At 41.8% G+C, this 12,740-nt stretch overlaps 1 protein-coding gene across 1 annotated transcript in view; it reads right to left on the bottom strand.

Annotated features, from left to right (window-relative positions):
* LOC121149977 (zinc finger protein 2 homolog) overlaps positions 1 to 12,483 on the bottom strand; it is a 48,357-nt gene extending 35,874 nt beyond the window's left edge. Inside the window, 1 exon segment of the mRNA XM_040970608.1 lies at positions 12,156 to 12,483. The gene's annotated coding sequence lies outside the window, so the exon portion shown is untranslated.
* Positions 12,484 to 12,740: the final 257 nt, after the last annotated feature.

Raw genomic sequence — 12,740 nt, 5'->3', positions numbered from 1 at the left:
GGAAGATCTTCCTCACTGTCCCTCCTCCTCTCTGTATATCTGACTTTGCAATAAAAATAAATAAATCTTTAAAAAAAATTCAAGTAAGTTTTTGCTGTCTATCCAGAAACATCAGCAGGTAGCTGCTAATTAGAAGCAGCCAAATCCTGATCTAGCACTCTTTACAGAAAATACTGGTATCCAAATCATTTGCTAACCTGCTGTGCTGCCACACTTGCCTCATTAGCTGCCAGGATTAACTTAGTCCATTATGTTACAAGAATTTGGGTAGTGAACCAGCTTATGAATACTCTCTCTCCATGCTCTTTGTCCTTGCCTCTAAAACAGAAACACAAAAAGATAGCACCAGCAGTCAGTAGCTAAGCACCTGTATTGCTGGCATCCCACATGGGCGCTGGCTCTTGTCCCAGCTGCTCCACTTACAATCCAGCTCCCTAAAGGCCTAGGAAAGCAGTAAAGGATGGTCTAAGTCCTGGGGCCCCGCTACCCATGTAGGAGGACCAGCAGAAGCTCCACAGTCCTAACTAGGGCCAGCCCACCCTCAGCTAATGAGGACATTTGGGAGTAAACCAGCAGTCATTTTGTCTTTTCTTGTAATGCTGTCTTATAGGAAATCAATTTTTAAAAATGTTTATTGTGAACTTCTCCCTAATAACTTTAATACTTCCAATGTACAGTCACTGCAAAAGTGCTGCTTCCATACAAAGTCACCCACAGCTGAACTGCAGATGGACAAGATGAAATCCACGTGATCTGATGCTCATAAAGAGCCTCATCACCCTTGCAGGCCCCAGGCCCATACTTCCACTCCACTCAGCCAGAGCGTGGTTCTGGCCACAGGAAACTGAGGACAGAAAAAGCAGTGATGTCACCTTCTGCTGGCCGTCAGCAGGAGGTGGAGTCCTATGTTCTCACTTGCAATTGCCGAGATTACAGTTTTCCTTTGACCTGGTCATGCCCGGGGACACAGAAACCAGTTCTAAGTTCAAATAACACTGAGTCTCCCTGCCTTTAGTGAATCTTGAATTTTCTTCCAATATGTCTCTATTTGCTCTCTCTTTGACACCATTTTGAGAAGCTTCATGAGAATTTTTTCTTTAAAATATTTTTAATCAGGGTTGTCAGAGACGAAAAAGCTTGAGCCACCACTTGTAATGCTGTCATCCTGTTAACAGAGCACCAGTTTCTACACCAGTCACTCTGCTTCTGATCAACTTCCTGATGAGACCCCTGAAATGGCAGTTATTGATGTCAGAGATTGAACCCATTACCTACTTGGGAGCCCCAATGGGATTTCTTGCTCCTGGATTGGACCTGGCCAACCCTTGAACTGGAGACACTGGGTTCATGGTGGGAGTGACCTGTGAATAGAGGGTCTCACTGTCCTTTCCACTCTCTCATGTGTGTTTGCATATTCTGCAAATGTACACGTCTCTAACTGCCACACAAGTAGAACACACTAGATAAAAGAAAATCAAATTCAATGATATGTCTCCAATTAATGACCTACATAATCTGTGTGTGGGAGCCAGAGATGGTCTGGATCATCCAAGCTGCTGTGGCAGAAGTTGGTCATCACACAGGTTCCATATCTGGGGCCATCTAAACTCAGAAACCCCTTTGAGGCATGCAGATAAGGAGGGCAGGGCTCCTCTGGGAGAGATGAGCAGGGATGGAGTCCCTTGTGAAGTTTTCTCTTGTTTGAGTCAGACCAAGCTTTGAAAATATTAAAAATCTAAATTTTTTTAAATCTAATAACTAGAATATAAATTTTCTTTTTAAAATTTTTAAAGATTTATTTTTATTATTATTTTTTTTATTGGAAAGGCGGATATACAGAGAGGAGAGACAGAGAGGAAGATCTTCCATCCAATGATTCACTCCCCAAGTGGCCACAACTGCCAATTATGTGCATATCTGAAGCCAGGAGCCAGAAACTTCCTCCAGGTCTCCAATGCGGATGCAGGGTCCCAAGGCTTTGGGCTGTCCTCAACTGCTTTCCCAGGCATCAAACAGGGAGTTGGATGGAATGCGGGGCCACCAGAATTAGAACTGGCATCCACATGGGATCCCAGAGTGTATGAGGTGAGGACTTTAGCCACTAGGTTACCATGCTGTGTCCCAATTCTTTTTAATCTTATAAATATCACCCCTAGTTCACTAAACTGGCAAATATCATTGTGTGTGTTGACAAACATACCTATGATAAGTTTGAAGATCTAAGTATAATAGTAACTTGTCAAACAGCAGAAAACCTTCATTGATTTATCATTGGGCCAATTTAGTAGATTATGCAGGAAAATAAGCAGCATTAGCTAATATTGTGTTACAATGGTATTAGGTTTCTGTTTTTGGAAATGCATCATTCCATGTTTCATTTAGTCCCAAGTGCTACTTCCCAGTGTGAGTGATTTAAAATATGTGATGTGGATGCCTGGCGGACATTCCAGAGAGCCATAAAGCAGAAGATTGCCCTGCCCCCATTTACATGCAAGAGCCTTGCATTGGGCTGGAGTTTTGGTCAGAGCTGGATGTTTTATAATCCCTTGGAATGTTGCCTAATCCTATACTCCCCACAGTAAGGCTCATAAATGGCTGGCGCTCTGAACCTCTGTGGGTAAGCCTGACACCGTATAAACTTAGTCATTACCCTGCACTTAGCTAATCTCTACTCTGCACAATGGTGTTTTCTCCAAATAAGTCAAAAATAATCATAACATTAATCCACCTCAGTGATGTCTTTGTTTGGGGAAGATCACTGGTTCCCGTCTAACTACTATGGACATAAATGTGTCTCCCTAAATTTTATATCATGAAGGGTAGACCACGAATGTGATTCTGAAAATAATATGAAAACTGTAAAGCTCTGTTTAAAAAAGATTGTACAAGGATAGGGGAAACACCATGTGAGGGTGTAAAAAGCTGGAGCCTGTGAATTAGCCAAGGAGGAGAGACCAGGAGAAACCAAGCCTATCATCATAGTGCTCTTAAATTTTCAATCAGTGGGTCTGGCACGGTAGCCGAGTATCTGAAGTTCTCTCCTTGCTCACACCAGGATCCCACATAGATGCCCGATCTATCTCGGCTGCTCCACTTCCCTTCTAGCTCCCTGTTTGTGCGCTGAGAAAGCATATAGGATGACCCAAAGCCTTGGAATCCTGAACCTGCATGGAAGACCTAGAAGAAGCTCCTGGCTCCTGGCTTTGGATCGGCTCAGCTCCAGCCACTGCGGCTCCTTGGGGAGTGCACCAGTGGATGGAATATATTTCTGTATCTCCTCTCTGTACATCTACCTTTCCAATAAAAATAAGCACAATTTTTTTTCATGATTTGAGAGTAACACAAAGGATCACTAGGGACTGCTAACAGCAATTATAAATGAACAAGTTGTTAGAAATGGTTGAATTCTGGAGCCTACTAAACTGAATTGCAGACATTAAAAATCTGACAAGGGGGCAGTGTAGTAGCCTAGTGGCTCAAGTCCTCACCTTGAATGCATTGGGATCCCATATGGATCCCATTTCAAATCCCAGCTGCTCCATTTCCCTTCCAGCTCCCTGCTTGTGGCCTGGGAAAGCAGCTGAAGACAGCCCAAAGACTCGGATCCCACATCCAAGTGGAGACCCAAAAGAAGCTCCGGGCTCCTGGCTTCAGATGGACTCAGTTCTGGCCATTGTGGATCAGTGGACGGATGATTTTCTGTCTCTTCTCCTCTCTATAAATCTTACTTTTCAATAAAAATACATAAATCTTAAAAAAAAACAAAAGCCTGACAAAATCAAAAGTAACAACATTGAATCAGGAATAAAAACTGCAAAAAAAATCAATAGTAGATGTCTTCACTACTAAATTCTATCAAATTCACACTAAAAATGCTAGAGCTAATGTAAAAATATGAAAGGAAAAAACAGTTTCAAATTTATTATGCACCAACAACACTTAGATTCCAAAACTAGACTCAATCAGCTTTTGGGAGATTTTAACCTACATCTGACTGTATTTTAAATTAAAAACACAATGGAATACTTCTTAATGCTTCTTCTGAAATAACTTTTCATACCTTGGAATAGCTAAAAAAATCATAAAGTATGCCTGATAAAAAGATAGAAAATTATTAACATAATATACATAAAATGAATCCAATAACACATCAATAAACACACAAAATATTTAAGGTGCATCTAACTTCAGAATGTAGAAAATGGGCCAATAAATGAAAATCAAAAAGCCAACTATTTCACATAAGTAGGATGGAAGATAAGCACCATTGAAATAATCCTATAGAAAACTATCAATAAAATTCAATATTCTGTAATACTTACATATATGTAAGTTGTACAAATCTACAAATATTTATAGAGATACCCCAATACACCTCAATTGATGTATAAATATACATCAATAAAGTATCTACAGATGACAAACCTATAGCCATCATACAACTGAATGCCAAAAAATCAAAAGCTCTAAAATACGCACCAAAATAAGAATGCCAACATTTCACTGTTACTCAATTTAATATTTTCCCAAAGGAGGTAGGCAAGGGAAGGAAATCAAAGGCACAGAAACAGAAATGAAGAGACTCAAACCTTTTTGTTTTTAGATATTGTTTCTCCTGAAGGTATTAGTAGTGAAACCTAATGACTGCCAAGATGGCATTCAGCCATTAAAAAGAATAAAATATTGTTATTTGCTGCAAAATAGATGCACCTGAATATAATAGGGCTCAGTGTGGTAGCCTAGGGTCTGAAGTCCTAATCTTGCATGCACCAGGATCCCATTTAGGTATCGGCTCGTGTCCCAGCTGCCCCACTTCTCATCGAGCTACTTGCTTGTGTGCTCAGAAAGCAGCTGAGGATAGCCCACTGCCTTGGGACCCTGCACCCACCTGGGAGAATCAGAAGAAGTTCCTGGCTCCTGGCTGCTGGCTTTGGATCAGCACAGCCTGGCAGTTGTAGCCACCTGGACACTGAAGTAGCAGATGAAAGATCTTTCTCTCTCCTTCTCTCTCAAAATTCAACTTTTCAATAAAAATAAGTAAATCTTAAAAAGAAAAAGAAACTGGATATTATAAAATGAAATAAGGTGAATGTAGAAATAAATCTAGCATATTATCATACATACAAATGTCAAAACATAATGGCTGCAAAATTAGAATGGTGATTATTACAGGTTAAGAAGAATGAGGATTGGGGATAGGAAGGAGATGGAACAGGTGGCAAAAGAACGTGTGACAGAAGGAACAAGATCCAGTGTTCCATCACAGTGCGCGGCGATTACAGTTTACAATATGACAAACTTACGCAAGTGGAATGAAGGACCTGGTATGCCTAACAGTAGAGATAAACGGAAAGTCTGGCTACCCAGCTTGCTCAGCTTACACTGTATATGTATATATATGAATGCTGTATACTGTATATACATATACAGTATATGTATATTTATGAATGCTGCCATTAGGTAGTGTACCTAAATAGTGCACTGTACCTAATGGCAGCATTCATAAACAAGTTGATCAAAATTTACTAGAATTTTCAAAATTAGAAATCACCCCTTCACACCAACAATGGACTATCTAAGAGAAATTTAACAGTTCCCATCTACAAAGTATAAAATATGATTAGTGTGCTTTTAACTCTTTATTGCTTTTTTCTTTTTTTTTATATATATTCATGCAAGGCAAGGATTTTAGCCACTAGACTATCACTGCAGGCATTTTTAATTTTTTAAAAAAACAATTCATTTATTTGCTTAAAAGTGAGCATTAGAGCAAGAATCAAAGCCAGACAGACCGAGAGTTTCCCTCCATTTGCTCACTCCCCATGGGGCCACAAGAGGCAGCAAGGTGCAGGCCCAAACCAGGGACCTGGAACTCCACTCAGATCCTCCACAGGGGTGCAGGTGTCCAAGGAATTGGGACAGTTTCTGCTATCTTCCAAGCACATTAGCAGGGAACTGGATCAGAAAATGAATGTAAGACCATGACCAGTCCTTCCATGGACTGCTGGCATTGCTTGCAGCAATGTAACATGTGACCTCACAACACCTGTCACAAAATCTGCTAATCAAAACTCAGGGTTGCTTTTCCCATTGAACCTCTTGCTCATGCCATATTTGATTTACAAAGGTGTTACCTGACATCTTGTAAATGTCACTGTTGGAAAACTAACCTTGAACTTAGGTGGAAAGATAGTTACAATGTCTCTATTCACTTGAAAGGAAAAATGACAGAAAAACAGATGTTTCGTTCACTGGTTTATTTCTGAAAGGCTTTAACAGCTGTGGCTGTGTCATACTGACTCCAGGTCCCCTCTCACATCTCACATGTGGGTGGGAAATATGCAAGCACTTATGCCACCACCAGATGCTTCTCAGATGCATCAGTAGGAGGCTGGAATGAAAGGGTGGAGTAGCCAGGACTTGAATTATGTGCGTTGAAATGAGATACATTCATTCCAGCATACACATACTGTCTTACCCTGTTTTATTCATTTTTATATTGGTGTCAATTACAGATACAGTATTCAAAATTTAGTTAATGTATCTCAGTTAACAACAGTAATGACAAAAAAAAAAAAAAAAAAAAAAACCACAACTGAGTGTCAAGCCCAGCAGTTAAGAAACTTCTAGCTTACATTAGAGTACCTGGGTGACATTCCTAGTTCTGATCTTGATTCCAGCTTCCTATTAAAGCAGACCAAGGGAAGCAGTGATGGCCTTAGGCATTGGGTTTCTGCTACCCACAGGAAGCACCTGCACTTAGTTCTCAGCTCCCAGCCAAAGCCCTGAGACATACTTGGCAGTTGTGGACACTTAAGAAGCAAACCAGTGAAGTGAAATTCTGATTTTCTCTCACATTCTCTTAAACAAATAATAGAGAAATTAATCAGGTAAAAAGCTCAACATGATTTTAGATGTCAGGTCATTCAAAACGAATGTTTGACATCAAATGAGGGTACAGACATTCACTTTCTGTATTCACATATCATTTTTTTTAAGTTTGTTTTTTTTAAGATTTACTTATTTTTATTGGAAAGGTGTATATTCAGAGAGGAGGACAGACAGAGAGGAAGATCTTCTGTGCAAAGATTCACTCCCCAAGCAGCGGCAAAGGCTGGAGCTGAGCCAATCCAAAGCCAGGAGCCAGGACCTTCCTCCCACTTGGTCTCCCATGTGGGTGCAGGGTCCCAAAGCTTTAGGTTGTCCTTGACTGCATTTCTAGGCCACAAGCACGGAGCTGGATGGGAAGTGGGGCTACCAGGATTAGAACTGGCGCCCATATGGGATCCCAGCACATTCAATGTGAGGACCTTAACCTATGTTGTTGCGCCAGGCTCCACATATCATTTAATAGATACATCTTTATTCAAAGTGATATTACCAAAAACGAACATTGTTTCAATTACACTAACTAAAAGGAATGACAGAAATTGTATACAGACTAGGTGAAAAAACTGGGACCATAACATACCTGAACTTTTATAGGAATAGTACAGTGTTATTTAAAATTGGGTTTAGATTATAGGCAAGGAACATTGCAGACTCTACGTAAACTATACAAATAAAAATTTAGGAGACACATATCCTTTATATCTCAATAAATGACAGAAAACAGTACCTATAAAACTGTGTCACATAATACAATGTAATTGATAATAAGAAACAAGCTCTAGGAATCACAGAAAGAAAGAAAGAAAGAAAGAAAGAAAGAAAGAAAGAAAGAGAAAGAAAAGAAAAGAAAAGAAAAGAAAAGAAAAGAAAAGAAAAGAAAAGAAAGGAAAAGAAAAGAAAAGAAAAGAAAGAGAAAAGAAAAGAAAAGAAAAGAAAAGAAAAGAAAAGAAAAGAAAGAAAACCAAGGCTCTGGTATCAGCCACAGCATAAGTACATGTTAGCTATAGGGACAGAAATCAGCACGTGAAAAAGCTTCTACTCAACACGAATGGGCAGAGTGGTTCTTGTGTGAGACCAACTCCATTCAGGTCACTGACTTCACGCACCTTCACAATTACACCCAGCTATCACGGAAACCATGTTTTCTCACACTGTGCATAATGGGTTTGCATTAGGGTTAGAGTTAGGGTTAGCGAAAGGTTTAGGTTTAAGTTTAGGGCTAAAGAAAAAATAAATAACTAAATAACAGAAAACAGAATCCTGTAAGATGCTCAATTAAAATGAGGTGTGAGAATCTGCTGGAGGGGTTGAGAAAATGCTCAGCAGACACTCATTCTACACTGGAATTGCTGTGCTTGCCCTATGACTCCACAACAAATTCCATCTTGCTGCCAACGCACTCCCTGGGAGCAATCAGGGAATTTCACAAGTGAGTCTTTGCAACTGCTCTCATCGACACGGACGGAGTTCCTGGCTCCTATTTTTGGACAGGCATTGGCACAGTTTTGCAAGAATTTAAGGAGTTAACCAGAAAATGACAGATCACTCTGTTTCCATGACTTCTATAACTAAAATACCTGAATAAAAAATATTTTTAAAAACTATGAGAAAAAGAAACAATTTGAACACAAGAATTGGCATGGATGTTTGGTGCAGCTTTTCACACATAATTGTAATGGACCACAGGCTTCTCCCCAGTGATCCTAAACAAAGCAGAATATTATGTAGAGGAAAATCTTACAAAACACAAGTGACATGCTCACCAACTTGCAGTGCACAGTACAAGTTCATGCTTACAGTGTAAGTTAGTGGCAACCACTATTTAGCAAAGTTATCACACAGAGAATTCAATTAATACTAGACAAAAAAAAATGAAATCAAACCAACTCCTAGAGAATCACAAAATAAATAAATGTACATGAAGAAACTGTTAAACTCCAATCCTTCTACCTTACCAATGCTTTATACAGCATCAGAATGTATCCACGATTTGTAATGTGAGAATACTGTCCCATATGTAAAACACTTGCTATGACTCAGCATATGAGAAATAAAAAGCAAGAAAAATATTGTCATCAGTATAAAACAATAAAGCCAAGGCCAGCATTGTGGTGTAATATGTAAAGCTATCAATTACAACACCGTATCCTATATGGAATCATCTGTTTCATTTCCAGCCCAGCTCTCTGTTAATCAGCTGGGAAAACCAGCAGTAGATCATCCAAGTGCCTGGGCCCCTATAACCCACATGGAAGACCAGGAGGAAGCTACCGGCTCCTGGATTCAGCTTGGTCCAGCACTGGTCATTTTGGTCACTGGGGGAGTGAAGCACTGGATAGATGATTTTTGTCTCTTCTAATTTGCAACTTGCCCTGAAAAATAAATGTATATATTAAGGTTTATTTATTTATTTGAAATGCAGAAAAAAATATTCCATCTGCTGGTTCACTCCATATATAACAGCATATATGGCTGACTCATGCCAAAGCAAGGAAATTAGAGCTTCTTGTGGGTGTCCCGCAAGTGACAGAGACTCAAGCACTTGGAACCCACTAGGTTGCCTTCCTAGATTTATTAGTGAGGAGCACAATTGTAAGCAGCAGCCACATCTTGAACTGGCACCCATAGGCAGGTAGCAGCTTGATTTGCTGTGCTACCACAATAATGAAGAAATAAATGTTAGGCAATCAAACACATCAGATAGAACCAGGACTTAGTCACCTTTGCAGACGTAGGTAAAAAAGACCAAGACTTGAACTCACAAATGCTTTTTTCCTCACCCAGTCATTAGGTTTACATTGCCAAGAACTGCCTTTTCTTTCTCTGAGATTACTGAATAAATTCATGTTCCATGCAAGAGAAAGAAGATGTAACATTCAAATCAGGGCACATAAATCCTACATAAATGGGCCAACTGTAAATCAAGGCACCTGGACATGACAGAGAATGAGCTCTAGGAAGCAGCATGCTTAACTTCACAAGGAGTTCCAATCAGAAACTTACCCAAGTTCCCAGGCCTTGGGGATCACTCTCACTGAGGACACAGTGCCCAGGGGGGATCACTGCACTGATTGATCCAATTCTAAGCAGCCAGAAAATGTGACAATCTGGTCCTGGAAACCTCACAGCCTGGAGTGTCCAGCATCTTAGTTCTCTGCTGCAACCACACATTCAAAACCAAGTGATGGTTGTGACCGCTGAGATTTTTTTTATTACCAGATGTGCTATGTTTGCTTAATACCAACTTACCACCAATTACAAAACAAGTCAATTATTTCATCTAGTGTTATTAGGGGCCACGGAGTCAAGGCTCATCCTCTATACACAGGTGCAGGATAATATTAGTGGATAGCAGGTGTTAGCTCCTTCTGGTTTTTGTCACCTTTAAGAATTCAACAGGGACCCCACCCAGAGCTATCTCCTTGGCTTATCTAGGGTCTGGTAGGTCCAAGTTCCATGGATCAGGTGACTCTTGTCTCAGTAAACCTGCATGGTCTTCAGATCCTTGTACCAGACATTGAGCACAAAAGATACTTTTTATTAAACCAGGCAAATACATTCACAAATTTATAAGTACTCCAGGCCATCACAATTTCACTTTAACAAAAATCCTTTGTTGGTACAAACTGCCTCTGACTGAATCAACTTGTGGATGTAAAATGAAGCTGCTGTGTATCCCAAGCACATCGTCCTAGGATTCACCAGGGTCTTTGCAAAGGTTTCACTCCTAGGCAAGGCTGAATGAATCCAGAGTGCATCAATCATTCCTACATTGTCCCTTAAGTATCAGCTTCTAATTAGCTGATACCAATATGTCTGCAAGCAATGGAACTGAGGATGGGTAAAGAAAGCATTAATGCTGCAGGGGTTAACTATACAAAACAGAGGGAACACAATGGATGCCCTCCAGCTTTAGGGCAGCATCATACCATTCTACTGCTATCTTTCAGGGGGAATGAGTGAGCCAAAATAAGTTGGTCCTGTTTGTTACAAAGGTTTTTCAAACTCAGCAAAAGGAAAAAAGAAGGGTATATCAAGAAGCATGCAAATTTTCCAAGGGGAAATCACAAAGTGAGGACATTCTGATAAAGGGCCTGCACTTCAGTTAGGTAAAAGGGAAATGTACTAAGACGTTTAAGTTTCATCTAATTTTAGTTACTGTGCAGAGAGATAAAGGCAGACTTTTTCATCCAATGTCTCGCTTTCCTCACGCCTGCAACAGTCAAGCCTGGGACAAAGGTGAAGCAACAAGACTGGAAATAAATCAGATTTTTCAAAACCCAAGCCACTATGTGCATTAACTTCACACTGCATTTGAACAGAACTGGAACCTACACATTCTGATAAAACCACCTGAGTCCCGCATGTCATCTTAAGCACTGTCACACTCACCCAGACAGGGCGATGATATCTTACTGTGTGTCTCAGGTGGGCAGCCACTGCTTTTCTCTCATGCCTAGTGTTCACAGAAAACAGTCCTTTTACAGAGTTAATGGTAATTTTGTGGGAGGAAAACAAAGATAAATTACTAAAGTTGAATGAATTGTGTCTTGGGGGAAACGGTGGAGTGTGTTGCGAGTTTTCAAGGCAAAAGTCAGCTCTTGGCATTATGACCAGTTCTGGACATTTGGGGATTTATTCCCTGCCTTAATGCTCTCTGGAGAATCTGACTTAACCCCCTCCAAAATTCACGGGGACATTTATTCCCAAGTATGAGAACGTAAGCAGTGGGGACAGGTGGCACCATATCAAAAGCCATCAGGATAAATGGAACCAGGCAACTTGTACCTTAACGGTTTATTCCTAAGTTCTTCTATAGAAGCCCCTTTGGGGTAGTCCCTGCTGTACCCCTTTATTTGTTTGTAAGGTCTTTGTGCCACCCCTGGCTTCTGCCAACCAGAAGGCCATCACCAGATGCTGCCCCCCAACATTGAAGCAAAGCTGTGAGGTAAATTGCTGGGGTCTGTGCGGTCTGACATTGGAACAAGGTGACTGTGAGCCCCTTAGGAGGAGCTACACTGAGGACTTAGCTGTGGGCTCCAGACGCTGTTTCGCAACAAAATTAGGACCAATTTTTAAAAAAGAAAATCCGGCCCAACATGAAGTTCGAACTGTCCCTGGACACTCTCCCTCCCCACTGCACGACTTGGAAAAATGTGAGTCCTGAAGGTTCAAGGTCAATACTGCAGAGTGAGGCCACCAAGGTCTCGCTACTGGACCCCCTCCCGCCCTGGGGACCTTAGGAGATGCTCTCACACACTCACCACTTCCCAGCATCTAAGGAATCCGGCGTCCTTCCGAGGACTCCTGAGCTGGAGGACAGTCACGAGCAGCAGGGGCTACAGATCCTGGAGCCTCTTTCACGAGCAGAGCAGGTCACGGGCAGCAGGAGCTGCAGAGCCTGGAGCCTCTCACGAGCAGAGCAGGTCTCGGGGCGGCAGGGGCTGCACTGCCCGGGCCTCTCACGAGCAGAGGACGGCCATGGTCACGGCAGCAGCGTCTGCACGGGCCGGAGCCTCTTTCAGCAGCAGAGCAGGTCTCGGGGGTCAGCGGCTGCACTGCCCCAGGATTCTCTCGCAGCAGAACTAGGAAGGCCAGTGTGGCGAGCCAGGAAACAACATCCAGTGTGCTTCTGCAGGGCTTCCTTGGGCGCGCGCGATTGGATCGTTCGCACAGACCTTGAGTACGTGCTGCGTCAGAGGACGCGCAGCCAATCAGAACCACACAGGTGTGAGGGCGGGAGGGGCAGTGAGGCTTGGCCTCCCGGTCTGCAGCTTGAGCCTCCCCGCAGCAGGGGGCGCTGTCGGCTCAGAGACGTCCGCCTACTGGCCGCTCTCCTGCCCTCTCTG

Source organism: Ochotona curzoniae, unplaced genomic scaffold, assembly GCF_017591425.1.
Source record: "Ochotona curzoniae isolate NIBS_2020 unplaced genomic scaffold, NIBS_Ocur_1.0 scaffold_4921, whole genome shotgun sequence".
Lineage (NCBI taxonomy): Eukaryota > Metazoa > Chordata > Mammalia > Lagomorpha > Ochotonidae > Ochotona > Ochotona curzoniae.
Note: the sequence above shows the minus strand (reverse complement) of the source record. Positions and strands in the feature narration are given on the sequence as shown.